The sequence below is a fragment of the Heterocephalus glaber genome, unplaced genomic scaffold (assembly GCF_053883595.1).
Source record: "Heterocephalus glaber isolate CG9 unplaced genomic scaffold, H.glaber_assembly_v1.0 deba00001764, whole genome shotgun sequence".
NCBI lineage: Eukaryota > Metazoa > Chordata > Mammalia > Rodentia > Bathyergidae > Heterocephalus > Heterocephalus glaber.
The window spans coordinates 10,388,516-10,404,731 of record NW_028258461.1 but is presented as its reverse complement, the minus strand read 5'-3'; positions in this window follow the sequence as shown (position 1 = coordinate 10,404,731).

Below are 16,216 nucleotides of genomic sequence, written 5' to 3'. Positions count from 1 at the left end.
GATATGAGGTGCATTTGTTCAGTGGGTCTAGAGCTTTGATTTTGCAAGATAAAACAAATTCTAGAGGTGCTATATAACAATGTGGATTTAATTAACACTACTGGATGCTCCATCTAAAAATGGTAAATTTTATATTGTTTTTCTATTGCAATTGGAAGTTGAAAACAAACTCTATCACAGAGATCTTAGAGCTTTTAAACAATGTCCAAGAAAGAAAAAAAAATGAGAGTGAAATGATGAAAATGTTATTTTCTTCTTTGTAACTGTAAATGTATTGCTTGCCTTTATGCTTGTAGCCAGTGCAGACTTAGAATCTTCAGATTACAGACCTGACCCTGTCATACAGAGTGAGGAATCCAGCCACAGATCTCATGGTAATAGCAAAGTGTGTGGGGCTGACAATTTCCTTACACCTATAACCTACTTGGGAAACAATCCCCATGACCTGAGCCCTTAAGGGTTCTCTTAAAAACTGTTAACTTCAAAAGCATTTCCGTGCCAGCTATATTTGCCTACATCACTAGATGCTACAAAAACCTAGTTTTCTTTCGATCCCTGGTACAAAAAAAAAAACAAAAAAAACCCACCTAGTTTTCTGGTAATGATTTTGTCCTGTTGCCAAGGTGACAATAGAGTATCTAATTTGAAGTACTCTGGCTATATTCTTGATGAAATTGGAAAATGAAACACATTAGAATAACAGCTGGAAAACCAACATTGTGTTCTCTTTTTTTGTGTTTAGTTTGCTTCCAGCTTGTTATTGACAGAAAAGGCACATTTCAAAAAGACAATCTAGACACATTTTCAAAATTTCTCTACTCTTTGGCTGGGTTTTGTGTCCCAAATACAGTTGCAATGGTAATATGTCAATTCTAACTGGTTTAGTCTCAGTAACTTCTAGAATTATGGAAATTATAGTAGAAAAATCTCCAAGTTTGGATGAAAAGAGCTTGATACCTTGAGAATATATTATCTTTTCTGAAAAGAAAAATATTTTGGAGTTCCAAAAGAGATAGTAGAAGGATTGTATTCATATAAACTTCAAAAACAAACAATAAATGTATGGTCTTATATGACAAGGATCTAATGGAATAAAACTAGAATTTTAAAATAAAAACAGAAAAGAAAAAAGCCCTTCCATAGGGAAAATTTAAATAATTTCTATTAAAAAAAATCTTGGATGAAAGGCAAAAATCAGAAATTACAAATTTTCTGAAAAATATGTGATGAAAACACTACACATCAGAATCTATGGGATACATTTAAAGGACTGGCCAAAAGAAAATTCATAGCCCTAAACATCTACAGCAATAAAAATAAAGGAATCAAAATTAATGGATTTAATTCTCAACTCAAAAAACTAGAGAGAAAGAATAAGGTAAGCCCAAAGAGAGTATAGGAAGGGTATAATAAAGTAAAAAAACAAACATCAAGGTTTCCAGGGGAGAGGAGTTAATGGTTAATCACGGGCCAAAGAGACTGGTTCCTTGGGGATGCTGGTAATGCTCTATATTGTCATTTGGATGCCCTTTACACATGTATTTTGGCTTTCTGACAATTCGCTGAGCTGGCCCCTTAAGATGTATGCCCTTTCTCATATGCATTTTAAACTTCACTAAGAAGTTTACCAAAGGGCTGGCAGTGTAGCTCAGTGGTAAAGTGCTTATCTAGTATACATGAGGTTCCATCCCCAGTACTGAAAAAGAAAAAAAGAAGTTTACCAAAACAAGAAGTTATAATTTTATTAGTCCATTTCCCCAGTATATTATTGTTTCTCTAGTGCTTAGCATAGTATCTTTCACAGAGTAGGCAGTCAATAAATATTGATTCTCTTTTAATGGCATTGTATATTCTACCGCTGAACCTATCTATCATTATTAGAATGTAAGGATATACATTATAAGAGCAACAGTAATGGTTTAAACACATATAGCACTTGAAAATTTGAATTTTTTATTTTCATGTAAGTGGAACAAGTTGCCTGGAACAGGCAAGAGATGTAGATCAGATGTACATCTGGAAGGAGGGTCTCCTGACCTGGATGATAAACAAAAAGGAAAAGGAACATCTTACTCAGACTCATCTAAGTGATCAACCATCGGAGTTTGCTCCAGACTGATTAGTCTTAGCCCTGAATGTCTCATGTCCCAGGAATCCATCAGTCCCAGGAAAACCAGGAGAGTTGTTCACTATATATCACTTTACAGGCATTATCTCATTATCCTTTTGTATCAGTCAGGGTTCACTAATATTAAAAATCATATATATGTAGGATTAATAAGGTAGGCTTACAATGGCCGCCAACAGAGCCAGGTGTGGGAGTACAAAAGGGCTCTCTGTGTGTTAGAGAACTGGAGGATCTGATCAAAGGTAGAAGACCTGGAGCTCACTGCAGAGTCTCATGGGAGTCTGTATCAGGAAGCAGAAAGGTCTGCACTGGGAGCTTGGAGGCAGACATCTAAAGGCAATGGTGGAGATTGGCTCTCCTCTGAAACGGAAGTGAGAATTTCTTCTTTCTCTTTTTATCCCATCCAGACTAGAAGCCTATTCGTTAGTGCCACCCACACCCAGTGTGGAGCTTCCCTGTTCAGTAAATCAATCATCAAGACACCCCAGAACTGTGCTAAGCCAATCTGCAAGGTGTTTCTTATTCAAGTTGACATGATAATTAACTACCATACCTTTACAATGATATCAGAAATAACTACTATATTTTCATTTTATTGATGAGGGGATGGAAGGTCAGAGGTGTTAAGTCACTTGTGTAAGGTCACACAGCTAAGCAGCAGTGGAGTCTCACATGTATTCCTGGTTGAACAGACTCCAAAGTCAACATTCTTTCCACTCTACAGCAGCTACAAAGGGCCATAATACAGAGGTAACCTCAGTCAGTGGGGACTGAATTACAGAACTCTTCCTGTTTGAAAAGATATTATTCAACTTGTCTCAAGACCGTCTGAGAGAATTGAAGCCTGGCTTGGAGAAGTCATACTGGGATAGCACCACTAGCTCAGAGCTGAAAGCTGGAATTTTAGTGCAGTCATTCTGGGCAAAGTATTCATTAAAGCCTTCTGATATAGTTTGGGTCTTGAAAGTCCCACAAAGTTCCATGTGTTAGAGGTTTGGTCGCCAGCCTGAGGCACCTTGGGAGGCAGTGGAATATTTACAAGGTAAGACATGGTGGAAGAAAGTTAGGTCATTGGAAGTGAATCTTTGAAGGAGATATTGGAACTTTCACCCCCTTCCAGCCTCTCTCTTTTCCTTCAAGATTAGCAGCTTTTCTCCATAACATCCTTCCTGCCATGATGTTCTGCCCTGCCCCAGGCCCAGAAACAATGGAACCAACTAACTGTGGACTGAAACCTCTGAAACTTTGAGACAAAATAAATCTTTCCTCCTTTTAAGTTGTTCATGTCCAGTATTTTGTCACAGTAACAGAGAACTGACTAACACACCTTTTAGTGTGGATAAGCTTCGCAGAGTTCTCCCTCCATAGAGGAGCAAATCTCTATGGGCTATTAAATTCACTAATAGAAGGCGAAATTCCCAGAGGACTTGGAGTAGCTCCTCTGAACAGTTTCTATATAAATGACCTAGCAGGATGGCCAATCTCTACTCAGAGTGGAAATTCAGAATCACAGTCATGGTTTGAGCTAAATGTTATTGGTTTTTCCAAATGCCTCCTCAAGACCTAGAAAGGCTCACTGTTGTATTCCACTGAAAAATCAGAATCATGACTCCTTCACTATCTTTAAGATTCACAAGTCCAGGTTTTTATTAGAGATGCAAAGCCTCAGGAGAAAATGCAGGGTTAGAAGTTCCAGGAGAGGACTTTCAGGAGTCACCTGGACAGACATGGTAAAACATGAACATTAGAACAAATAAACAGAAAACATAGAAAGAAGTAGCAATGCCTACCTAAACCAGTGAAAGAGTTATAAGAAACTATACTCAAGTGGTGCCATGATGGAACATTCTGGAATAATTAGTGGGCATACCATTTGAACCTTTCTTTATTATTTGTTCAAAGTCACAGCCACAAATGCCTTGAATACCCAGAAAAACAATTTAGCAGGTTCTGTCTAGGTATTCTCCACCATGGCAGGTAGGGCAAGCCTCAGTATTAACATGTCTGCCCATATCTCTGACATTGAACTCAATATCATTCTCAAAAGCTGATAGTCAGTCTTCATAATTCCATTAGCTAGTCGCATAACATGTAATTATGTAGGAAGTTCCAAAAAATCAGGAACATTGTATGCCTGTGAACCAACACACTTTGTGACACAAAAACAACAAATACTCAATGGATGATTTAACTAGGCAGAAATCCAACCAATGAATGCTTTGGCTCTATTGTTACCTGTTACCTGCAGCTGACAGAGTCGATAATTCTGAACAAACTGAAGAGAATTATGGTCACCCACTTCCTAAATAAAAGAGCCAGTTTTTAGAAAAGCAACTTCCGTGTCCACACCATCTGTTTTTTTTAATCATGCCTAGTTTAGCAACACAAGTCAGTAAATATTTGTTCAATAAATAAGTGAATAAAGGATAACATTATGCCACTCACAAGTTGATATTATGTTTAGTTACCAAAGAGCACCAATAAACTTTGCAAATCCTTCTTGGACCATACCTTTCTCTTCCAAGACTGGATGAGCTGCCTGCCTCTGAGTTCCCAAAGCTCCCTGGGCTCTACAGCACCTGATACCAGATTCTAGCACCAGCCATAGCATGATCATCCCAGTTTAACAATTCCTTGTCTCAGAGAAATGGGTAAAGAAAATATAAAGAAAGATAAACTTCTTCCAGACCGCTGGTCCATTGCTCCCAGCCCAGAGGAAGGGGCTTCTGAGCTGCCATTCCACCACTCCCCACACAGAGGAGGTGAGCGGTGTGGGTGCCAACAGCACCCCCCCCATCAAAAGCAGAAGACATGTAAACAAATCTCAAAGCCAGACTTCCAGATCACCTACAGCAACCTGAAAGGGAAAGGAGACAGAACACTCTGATACTCAACCGCCTGGACTCCCTGAACTGGCAACAAAAGAGGATCTGGAAATAATGAAATCAGAAACAATTTCTCAGATAACATCAGAGATTGTGCCCACAGTGCAAGACATGATTAAAAAATCTAGAGAGACACAGATAAAATAATAGAGGAGCTGAGGAACATGATGGAATCCCAACACAGGAAAAAAATGGAATCCATAAAACAGATACAAAGAGATTTCCAGGAGATTAAAATCTCCATTGAAAGTCTACACAGCAGAATGAGCCAATGTGAGGACAGAATTTCAGATATAGAAGATAAGATTGCAATTAGTGACCAGGAAAAGAAAAATTGCTTCAAAATTGTAAGGGACCCCAAGAAATCAATCCAGCAACTGCTAGACGATGCAAAGAAGAATAACATAGGACAGATTGGAATCAACAAAGAAATAGGAGAGAGTGCAGATGACATAAAAAAAAATGTTCACAGACATAATGGCAGAAAAATTCCCAAGCAGGGGAAAAGAACTTGACATACAGATAAGTGATGCATATAGGACTCCAACTAGCTTTGATCAAAAAAAATCTACACATGGCATATAATTGTTAAGATTCCAGAAACCCAGCAGAAGAACAAAGTTCTACAAGCAGTTAGAGAAAAGAAACAAATCACATACAAAGGAAAGCCCATCAAAATCACAGCAGACTTCTCAATGCAAATACTCAAGTCAAGAAGGTCTTGGAGTGATGTATTTCAAGCCCTAAAGGAAAACAGCCTCCAACCTAGATTGAAGTACCCTGCAAAACTATCTTTCAAAATGGATGGAGAAATAAGATACTTTCATGACAAAGAGCACCTTAGGAACTTCATGAATACCAAACCAGCACTCCAAAAAATTTTAGATAATATCCTAGGAACAGATGATGAGCATCACAAACCCAGGAAGCGAAGCAGAATGAATCCATCAGGCATGACAAGAAATTAAATGTGAAGGAAGAGAATCCAACAAAACCAAATAGTCATGACAATGATAAGTCAATATGTATCAGTTATACCATCAATGTTAATAGTTTCAATTCACCAATCAAAAGAAATAGACTGACAGAATGGGTCAAGAAGCAAAATCCAACAATATGATGCATACAAGAAACACATTAATTGAAAAAGAAACTCATAGATTGAAATTTAAAGGGTGGAAAACAATACTCCATGTGACATGAGCCCGAAGAAAAGCAGGAGTAGCTATCCTCTTTGAAGATCAAGTAGATTTCAAACCAACACCGATTAAGAGAGATGAAGAAGAACACTACATCCTTGTAAAAGGAACAATCCAACAGGAAGAGATGACAATCATAAATATCTATGCATCAAACACTAGTGCACACAACTATATAAAACAAATACTAACAGACATGAAAAGTCATATATGAACTAATACAATTGTTGTAGGGGACCTCAATACCCCACAGTCACAAATAGATAGATCAACTAGACAAAAAATAAGTAATGAAATATTAGAACTCAATGGAACTCTTGAACAAATGAACTTAACAGATATTTACAGAGTGTTCCACCCCACAAAATCAGAATACACATTCTTTTCAGCTGCACACAGGTTATTCTCCAAAATAGACCACATACTCACTAATAGAATGTGTTTAAGCAAGGGCAAGTGAATTGAAGTTATCCCCTGTATATTATCACACCATAGTGTGATGAAATTGGAGACCAATAGCAAAAGAAACTGCAAAAATTACATAAACACATGGAAATTGAACAACACACTTCTCAATAACCAATGAGTCACAGAGGAAGTTAAAGAAGAAATCAGACAGTTCCTACAATTGAATGACAATACAACATAATGGAATCTATGGGACACAATGAAAGCAGTCTTACAAGAGAAATTCATAGCAGTGAATACACATATTAGGAAAACAGAGTGAACCCAAGTAAACAACCTGATGCTGAACCTCAAGCTTCTAGAAAAAAAAGACCAGGACAAACCCAAAGGCCATAGAAAGGAGGAAATTATAAAGATCAGGGCAGAAATCAATGCAATGGAGACTAAGAAAAAAATACAAAAAAATCAGTGAAGCCAAGAGTTGGTTCTTCAAAAGAATCAACAAAATTGACAAACCCTTAGCCAACCTTATCAGAAAAAGGAAAGAAAAGGCCCAAATCCATGCAAGTAGGAATAAAAAGCGTGAAATTACAACAGACCCAGCAGAAATCCAGAGGATCATCAATACCTACTTCCAGAACCTATACGCCAATAAAATGGAAAACACAGAAGAAATGGACAGATTCCTAGACATGTATGAATTACCAAAGTTGAATGAAGACCTAAAAATTCTAAACAACCCAGTATCAATGAATAAAATTGAAAACGTAATTAAAAACTTACCAACCAAGAAAAGCCCAGGAGCTGATGGCTTCACAGCTGAATTCTACAAGACATTTAGAGAGGAACTACTGCCACTACTGTTTAAACTCTTCAATGAAATTGAAAGGGAAGCAATACTCCCAAATTCATTCCTGGAACCAAGCATCACCTTGATCCCCAAAGCAGAGAAAGACCCAACTGAAAAGGAGAACTATAGGCCAATCTCACTAATGAACATAGATGCAAAAATCCTTAATAAGATAATGGCAAACAGAATGCAGAAGATCATCAAGAAGATCATACACCCTGATCAAGTGGGATTCATCCCAGGGATGCAGGGATGGTTCAATATATGAAAATCAATTAATGTGATACACTATATCAATAGAGCCAAGGACAAAAACCATATGATTATCTCTATAGATGCAGAAAAAGCATTTGGCAAAACCCAACATGCGTTTATGATAAAAACCCTACAAAAATTGGAATAGATGGTCTCTACCTCAAACTGATAGAAGCCATCTATGAAAAACCAACAGCCAATATCATACTAAATGGTCAAAAACTGAAATCCTTCACACTAAAATCAGGAACAAGACAAGGATGTCCACTATCACCACTCCTATTCAATATAGTGTTGGAAACATTAGCCATGGCAATTAGACAAGAGAAAGAAATAAAAGGAATAAAGATAGGAAATGAAGAAGTCAAATTGTCTTTATTTGCAGATGACATGATACTGTATATAGAAGACCCCAAGAACTCCACCAAAAGTCTTCCAGACTTAATAACCAAATTCAGTAAAGTAGCTGGGTACAAGGTCAACACACAAAAATCAATTACTTTCCTCTACATGAACAACAGACTCACTGAGAGAGAAATAGGGCAAATAATTCCTTTCACAATAGCATTCATAACACTGAAATACTTAGGAATTAACCTAATGAAAGAAATCAAAGACCTCTTCTCTATAAACTATAGCACTCTGAAAAGAGAGATTGAAGATGATATCAGAAAATGGAAAGACATCCCCTGCTCCTGGGTAGGAAGGATTAATATAGTGAAAATGGTCATCCTTCCAAAACTGCTATACAGATTCAATGCAATCCCAATTGAAATCCCAACAGTATATTTCACAGAACTAGAGAAAAAAATTCAAAAGTTCATTTGGAACCAGAATAGACCTAGAATAGCAAAAGCAATTCTAGGCAACAGGGACATGGCAAGAGATATCATAATCCCCAAGTTGAAACTATACTACAAAGCTACTGTGATCAAAACAGCATGATACTGGCAAAGAAACAGAGCTGAGACCCAGTGGAACAGATTAGAAGATGCAGTAACAACACCAGACACACTCAGCCATCTCATCTTCGATAAAGGAGCCAAAAACCTCACTGGAAGAAAGATAGCCTCTTTAATAAATGGTGCTGGAAAAATTGGGTTTTAACTTGTCAAGGATTAAAACTAGACCTATATCTCTCATTATGCACTAAACTAAAATCAAAATGGATTCGGGATCTAAATATTAAAATAGAAACGCTGAACTGGCTGGAACAGAGGTTAGGTTGAACTCTTGAAGACATTGGTGTAGGAAAAGATTTTATGAACAAAACCTCAGTTGCCCTTGAACTAGCACAAACAGTGAACAAGTGGGATCTCTTCTTATTAAAAAGCTTCTGCACACCAAGAGAAACCACCAGCAGAGTGAAGAGACAACCCACTACGTGGGAAAAAATCTTCACCTGCTGTTCCTCAAAGGTCTACTATCTCAAATCTATAAAGAACTTAAAAAAATCACACCTCCTAAATTTAAAGACCCAATCCGAAAATGAGTATCTGAAATGAACAGACATTTCTCTGACAAAGAAGTAGAAATAGCAAATAAACATATAAAAACGTGCTCAACATCACTGGGCATTCAAGAGATGCAAATGAAAACAACACTGAGATTCCACCTCCCTCCAGAAAGAATGGCTGCTATCATGAAATCAACCAATAATAAGTGCTGGCAGGGCTGGGGGAAAAGAGAAACCCTGCTCCACTGCTGGTGGGAGTGTAGACTGGTGCAAGCACTGTGGAAATCAGTATGGAGATACCTCAAAGAACTAGGATTGGAAGTCCCATTTGACCCTGCTATTCCCCTGCTGGGGATCTTCCCCAAAGCATTAAAAGAATCATACCACAGTGATAGATGTGCACCCATGTTCATAGCAGCACAGTTTGTAAGAGCTAAAACTTGGAAACAGCCCAAATGCCCATCAACTGGAGACTGGAAAAGAAAATGTGGTTTTTTTACAAAATGGAGTACTACTCAGCCATAAAAAATGAGAAATTAGAGACATTTATAGCTAAATGGATGCAAGTTGAGGTGATACTCTTAAGTGAAATAAACAGCACACACATGTGTAAATACCGAATAGTTTCTCTAGTGTGAGAAACTGAAAGTGTAAATTAGGACTAAATGATATAATAGATAATGTGAAATGGGAAGAAAGGGGGCAAAGGGGAAGGGGACGTGGGAGGGGTAGGGGAAAGGCAAGAAGGGAATGGAATTAATATAAGAAAATGGAAACAAAGTCTTTGTAAATAGGGAGGGATGGAAGGTTTGAAGGGAGGGCAGGGCAAGTGGGAAAAATAAGAACCAAGAGAGATTATGTAAAGGTCCAAATTTCCAATGATGGATGTCATTATACTGTATACCTAAAATGTACCAATAAAATAAAATTTAAAAAAAGAAAGATAAACTTGAGCCTTTTTTTAGGAAAATGAATGCCCCTTGAGGTCATAATATTGTGTGAAATAAATTAGACACACAAGCTTACATATCGCATATCTAGTTCTCTTATATGAGAAACTCAAAGCATGAATAATTGAAGAGCAAGATAAAAAGATAGATAATAGGAAACAGATCTTTTGCAAAATAGAAGGGGACCAAAAGATGGAGGTAAGGGGGAAGGATGAAAAAAATTAAGATGTGTTATGTATCTGTGCCAACTCCCCAGGAGGAATACAATCATTAGGTACTACAAATATGTACCAATAAAAATAAATTTTAAAAAAAAATTTCCTTCTCTGTTTTCCCTACTAGATGGTGAGCTGGGTCTTCCCTGGCCATCATTGCATGTTTGTGAATGACTGCATGCACAAAATAGAAATCCTGCTCTGCATTCCAACATTAGCAGTTTGAGGCTAAGGGATAATGGATGCATTGCTCTTTCTCCAGATCTCCTTGCTCAACCATCTGTGTGACTCTAACCAAGTAGCTCAGCTTCCTAGGACCTAGCCTCAGTCAGCAACGGGCACAGGGATGGACCTTCACGGGGGTGCAAGATATTCCCTGACACCAGGGCCCTGAGACAGACCTAAGGCTGGAGGGAAGAGTAGATTTCTCCTTCAGAACAAAGTTGGCAGTGGGGGAGGGGTTAGTTTTGTTGGGGTTGGCGTACGGCCTTGGACTTTAAACAGAAGAAGGTGTAAGGTGCATCTCTAGTACTTCCTGACTGACTCTGGCCAATGACCCTTCTGAGCCTCATTTCCTTATCAAGATTTACTTTGGACATCTTATTATTCCCATTAACCATTGTCAAGCTGAATTCATAAATGTATGTCTTTAGAATTCTTCTAACGTTTGAGTAATAAAAGCCATAATTTACTGAGCGTTCACCATGGACCAGGGTCCGGGCTAAATGCTTGAGATGCATCATCTCATCAAATCTTCACAATAACCCTTAGAAACAAGAATGTGCTATTTTGCCTAGAAGGAAATTAAAGCTTGGAATGGTTTTGTTAAGTGGCCCAGCCCATGCATTCAGTAAGTTGTAGAGCAAGGATTCAAGCCTGGTTTTGTCTGACTCCAAAGCCCATACTCTTAACCCCTACCTTCAACTACTGTGGAGTAATTATGGGATGCTAAAGTGGAAGCCAATAAGAGGCAAAGAATAAGGTAAACAAATGGAAAAGCTTTTGCCTTTTCTTGAAAGGCCATTAGTTCCAGCAGCATTTTGGTATAAAATGGAAAAAATAATAAGGTTGGCCCATCAGTTTAGCAGAAGCAAACAGGCCACTTTACCAGTATGATGGGCCATTTCTGCATTGGTAGCTAAAATAATTACCATCAATTCAACTACCTTAATGGCTCCGGATCTGAGATATGGAGCTTTCATTTGGCTCTTCAGAACATCAAAATAATACGTAATTGGACAGCTTTCTTTAGGGGACCTTTGTAAGCACTTAAGAAGAAAAACCACCAATTTTCAATCTTTTAAAGCCAAAATCCTTTCAAAATTCAATAAGCACCTTTGTCAAATGCATTTAGCTCTGTATGCAGAAAGTGGTGACCACCCTTTATGCTGTCCTTCCCTGGAGAGTTTTAGCTCTCATGGATGCCCTGGCTTAGTTAACATTCGGAATGGTCTTGGTGACTCAAATAGCACCTGTTGCCCTAGTTTCAGTCTGAAATTTGCAAACTGCATAGGTGTTGAGAAAGCATATTTTGGTTAAACCAATGTGATCTCACCCCTTTAGAGAAAGGCCAGGTTGTGCAAAGTGTAGAGAAGGAAGTGTGGCCGCTGCACTGGGACTGGCCCAGAGCTAGGTTTAGGCTTTGGGTGGTCTCTGCTGCCCTCTGCTGGCCACAGGCTGTTGCTGTAATTAATTGCCTTCAAAGCGGCTGCTGCCAGGTTTCTCCTACTACTGTGGCTTTCGCAACCAGTACCATTTATTGAGTCCCCTCTCGGTGCCAAGTTCTAAGCTAGGTGCTGTGGAGAGAGATAGCAAGTCCTGATCCTTGTCCTCGGTAAGCTCAGTCTAGTAGGGAAGAGAGAGCCTCAAATAGAGTTACATAAAAGGGCAGTAAGTGTCCAAAGGAAGTATGGAAAAAGATCCTCAACCTGCAGTAGCTACAGTTGTCTCTTGGTATCCATAGGGGACTGGTCCCAGGACTCTGCTCAGATACCAAAATCCTCGGATACTCGGGTCCCTCGTACAAAATGGTGTAGTATTTGCATAGAACACATACATTTACCCCTGTGCTTTACACTATCTCTACATTATTTATAATACCTAATGCAATGTAAATGCAGTTGTTACACTGTATTATTTAGTGAATGATGCCAACGGGGGGGGGGGGGCTTTATGTGTTCAGCTACAGGTGCAACTTTCTGAATATTTTCTGTCTACAATTGGTTGAATCTGAGGATGTAGAACTCGCTGATATGGAGGGGTCACCTATACTGAGATCCTCCTGTGTCAACTGCCACGCGTGGTTTCTGGAATACAGGCACAGAAATTTCTCATTTTAGCCATCTGCTCCATGCACGTCTCATCTCATTTGATCATCATGGCAAATCTGTGAGGTTTTCAGGGTAGATATTAATAACCTCATTTCAGAGATTAGGGAACTGAAGCTCAGAGAAGTTGCATGTGTTGCCTTATGTAACACAGCTAACTGCTAGATTACAGAGGCTTGGGTTTACTTCCCTATGGAAGAACCTCCCTCTCTGTGGCACCACACTGAGAGAAAAGTCAAAGTTAAGTGCTCCACGAGTGAGGCTGCTTGGATCAAAACCCTGGTTCTACCCCTCTCTACCATCAGGCAAATTACTTCACCTCTCTTATCCCATCTTTTAAATGGCAAGAAGAATAGTACTCAGCTTGTAAAGTCATTTGGAGGAGTAAATGTTTAATCAGTCATATGATAAACACTTGATGAGCCTTAGCTTTAATCTTACTATCAACACATGAGGCTCAGTAACTGAGGGCAAGTGTGAGAAGGGCAGTTGCAGTCACATCTGGTTGGTTATGCTTTTTAACTTTAGCTTATTGGTACATATGTGTAGCGCGTAATGTTTACATGCGGGAAGTTGGCACGTGCACATTCCTCTTGCATGAGTCACAGGACCGTCTAGCTCTCCAGAGTCCACTCTGACAGCTCATTTCTCAGTCCTCCAGGGATGAACCCCTTCTTCTTGTCTCCCAGACTATCTGCAAAAGTCATGGGGCTACAGGGAGTGGAGGGAAGGTGACTCTTGCCTCTGTAGGGTTGGAGGTGGGCAGAGAAAGAAACTGTCAAAGGGACCACAACTTGTACAAGTTACTGTAGGGGATTTATCATTGAAAAGTTCATCTTAGCCATATCTGCAAAACAAGGCCAGTATGGGCTGGTACTGGGAATGTGGACAGAGATTTTGTTATATAACAGTATTTAAATTGAATCTTCTCACTGTCTCATTGCGCCAGGATCTCATGATAATCCCTTTCTTCCATTCTGCTGCTTCTCCTGCAATCTCTCTGACAGCTGCCGTTTTGGCCCCTTCATGAGCTCCTCTTTCTGTATTCCCCCTAAATATTAGTTGTCCCTAAAGATTATTTTGTTGCCCTCCTGTCCTCATATGCTAGACCCTTTTCCCAAGTATTTGCATCCTTTCTCATGACATCAATGGCCACCTACCTCCAAACTGAGGATCCTGAAATCTCTGCCTCCTGCCAAGCCCTCTCCTCAAGTTCCAGATTTATCATCCACCTGCATGCTGGACACTAGTACCCAGAGGTCCCTCCACCAACAGCCCTGCCCAATGAGGCCGTGTTCTCTGCAGCATTTGATGACAACATCAGTAATCCAGTCAGCCAAGGTAAGAACGTGGAAGTCATTCTTTTTTTAATTGAGACATAATTCATATACCATAACATTAAACCTTTTTAGTTGTTTAATTTAGCACTTCTTAGCAAATTCACAAAGTTGCCCATGAGGCCCCCAAAAGAGTCCTTCTAATCACTAGCAGTCACTCTCCATTCCCTCCACAATTCCCTAAAAATTAACTTATGTGCATTCTATCTCCCTGTGTTTGCCCATTCTGGATATTTCATATAAATGCAATCATATGCTATATGGTGTTTTCTGACTAACTTCTTTCACTTAGCATTAGTGTTTGCCAGGGTCACCCTTGTTGCTACTTGTGTCAGACCTTCATTCCTTTATGATTGAAAAATTCTATTGTATAGATATGCTACATTTCGTTTAGCCATTTATAATTTCATGGACATTGGGGCTGTTTCCAATTTTTGCTAGTATAAATACTGCTGCTATGAACATCTGCGTACAAGTTTTTGTATTGACAGGTATTTTCAGGCCTCTTGAGCATATACTTAAGATTGAAATTACTGGGCCACTTGATGACTCTGTGCTTGACATTTTGAGGAACTGGTAAATTATTTTCCAAAGTTGATGCATCAGTTTATAACTCCACCAGCAATGTGTGATGGTTCAAATTTCTTTGGGAGTTATTCTTGATGCTTCTCTCTCAAGATACACAGTTAATAAATCACCCAAGTCTTGCCAGTTTAATATAATAACATCTCTCAAAATCACCCTTTGGTGGTGCATGTCTGTAATCCCAGCACTCAAGAGGCAGAGGCAGGAGGATCACCGCGAGTTCGAGGCCAGCCTGAACTATATAGTGCGACCCTGTCACACACACAAAAAAACAAAACAAAACAAAAAACCAGCCCTTGCTTTTCAATCCTACCACTGCTGTTCTTGGTCAGTCCTACACCATTTCTCACCTGGACTATTGCAATAGCCTCCAAACCTGTTCTTACCTCTGGTTGTTCAAAATGAGCTTTCTAAAACAGGCACCTGACAATGTCATTGACCAGCTTAAACCCTTTAATGCAGTGGCTCTCAACCCTGGCTGTACAGTAGACTCACCTGGACAAATTTCAAATATCATGATGCCCAGGCTGTACCCCAAGCCACTGAAGGCAGGTATCAGGCATCAGTATTGTGAAAGCTCTTCAGGTGATTCTAATATGTAATGAAAACTAGAGACATTGCTTTCAGTGGGTCTGTATCACCTATAGAGTGATAACGAACACTTCAGAGCACTCAGTGATACAGACAGCCCACTGCAGCATGCATCCCAGGGATTCACCACCACTGGCCCATATGACAAAGTCAAACCAAGCCCCCTAAGAGGGTCCACAGGGTCTTCATCACTGACTCCTGCCTATCTCTTCATGTGCATCTCATGCCCCTCCACACACACCCCAGCCACACTGATTAGCACACAGTGTCCAATAGAAGTACATTTTCCTTCCCTGTCTCCTTTGTCTGGGATGCCCTCTTCAGCCCTCCTCACCTAGGGAGCTCCTACTCATTTTTGCAAGTTCAGCACCTCTAGGGACTCTTACCATGTCTTTTTCATCCTGGGTAGGCCATCGGCTCTATAGGAATTATTTCTCTTCCTCAGAAGACCGAGACACCTCCCAAGTTAGCTGATTTATTAATTTCTGACCATTATCTAAATTTATCATGCACCATACAAAGAGTTGTTGAATGATTTTGTTGTGTGCTATTCTAACAGGCATACCTTGAAGGCCTGTAGACAAAGAGTTGAAACATGGAGGACTGGCCTGGTATAACAGGCCAGTATATGAAACTAACTTGGGTCTAATATGAAGCAGGTGGCTGCATAGATCCTTCTTCCTAAAACTCCAAAATTGCCAAAGAGAAAGAAGCATCACCTACACTTGAATAAAGGATCCTAGTGTGAGGCAGGTTGAAGAAATCTCCCTTCCTGGGCTATGCATGTGCTCCATTCCATCTCTGGGACTGCCATATTGTGTGCCTCCCCACCTTATCTCAACCTTGAGTTCCACATGCACACCACCTGCTCCGATCAGTCCCTACCTGCCTGCCTGTTTCTCATACCTTAATTCTATCTTGATCACCTGGTAGCAACTGATGGGCCATCCACACCAATGCCAAGCCCATAGCTCTCGGGAGTCCATCTCTCTGAGAAGAGCATCAGCTTAGGCAGACTACTGCCTGCCCA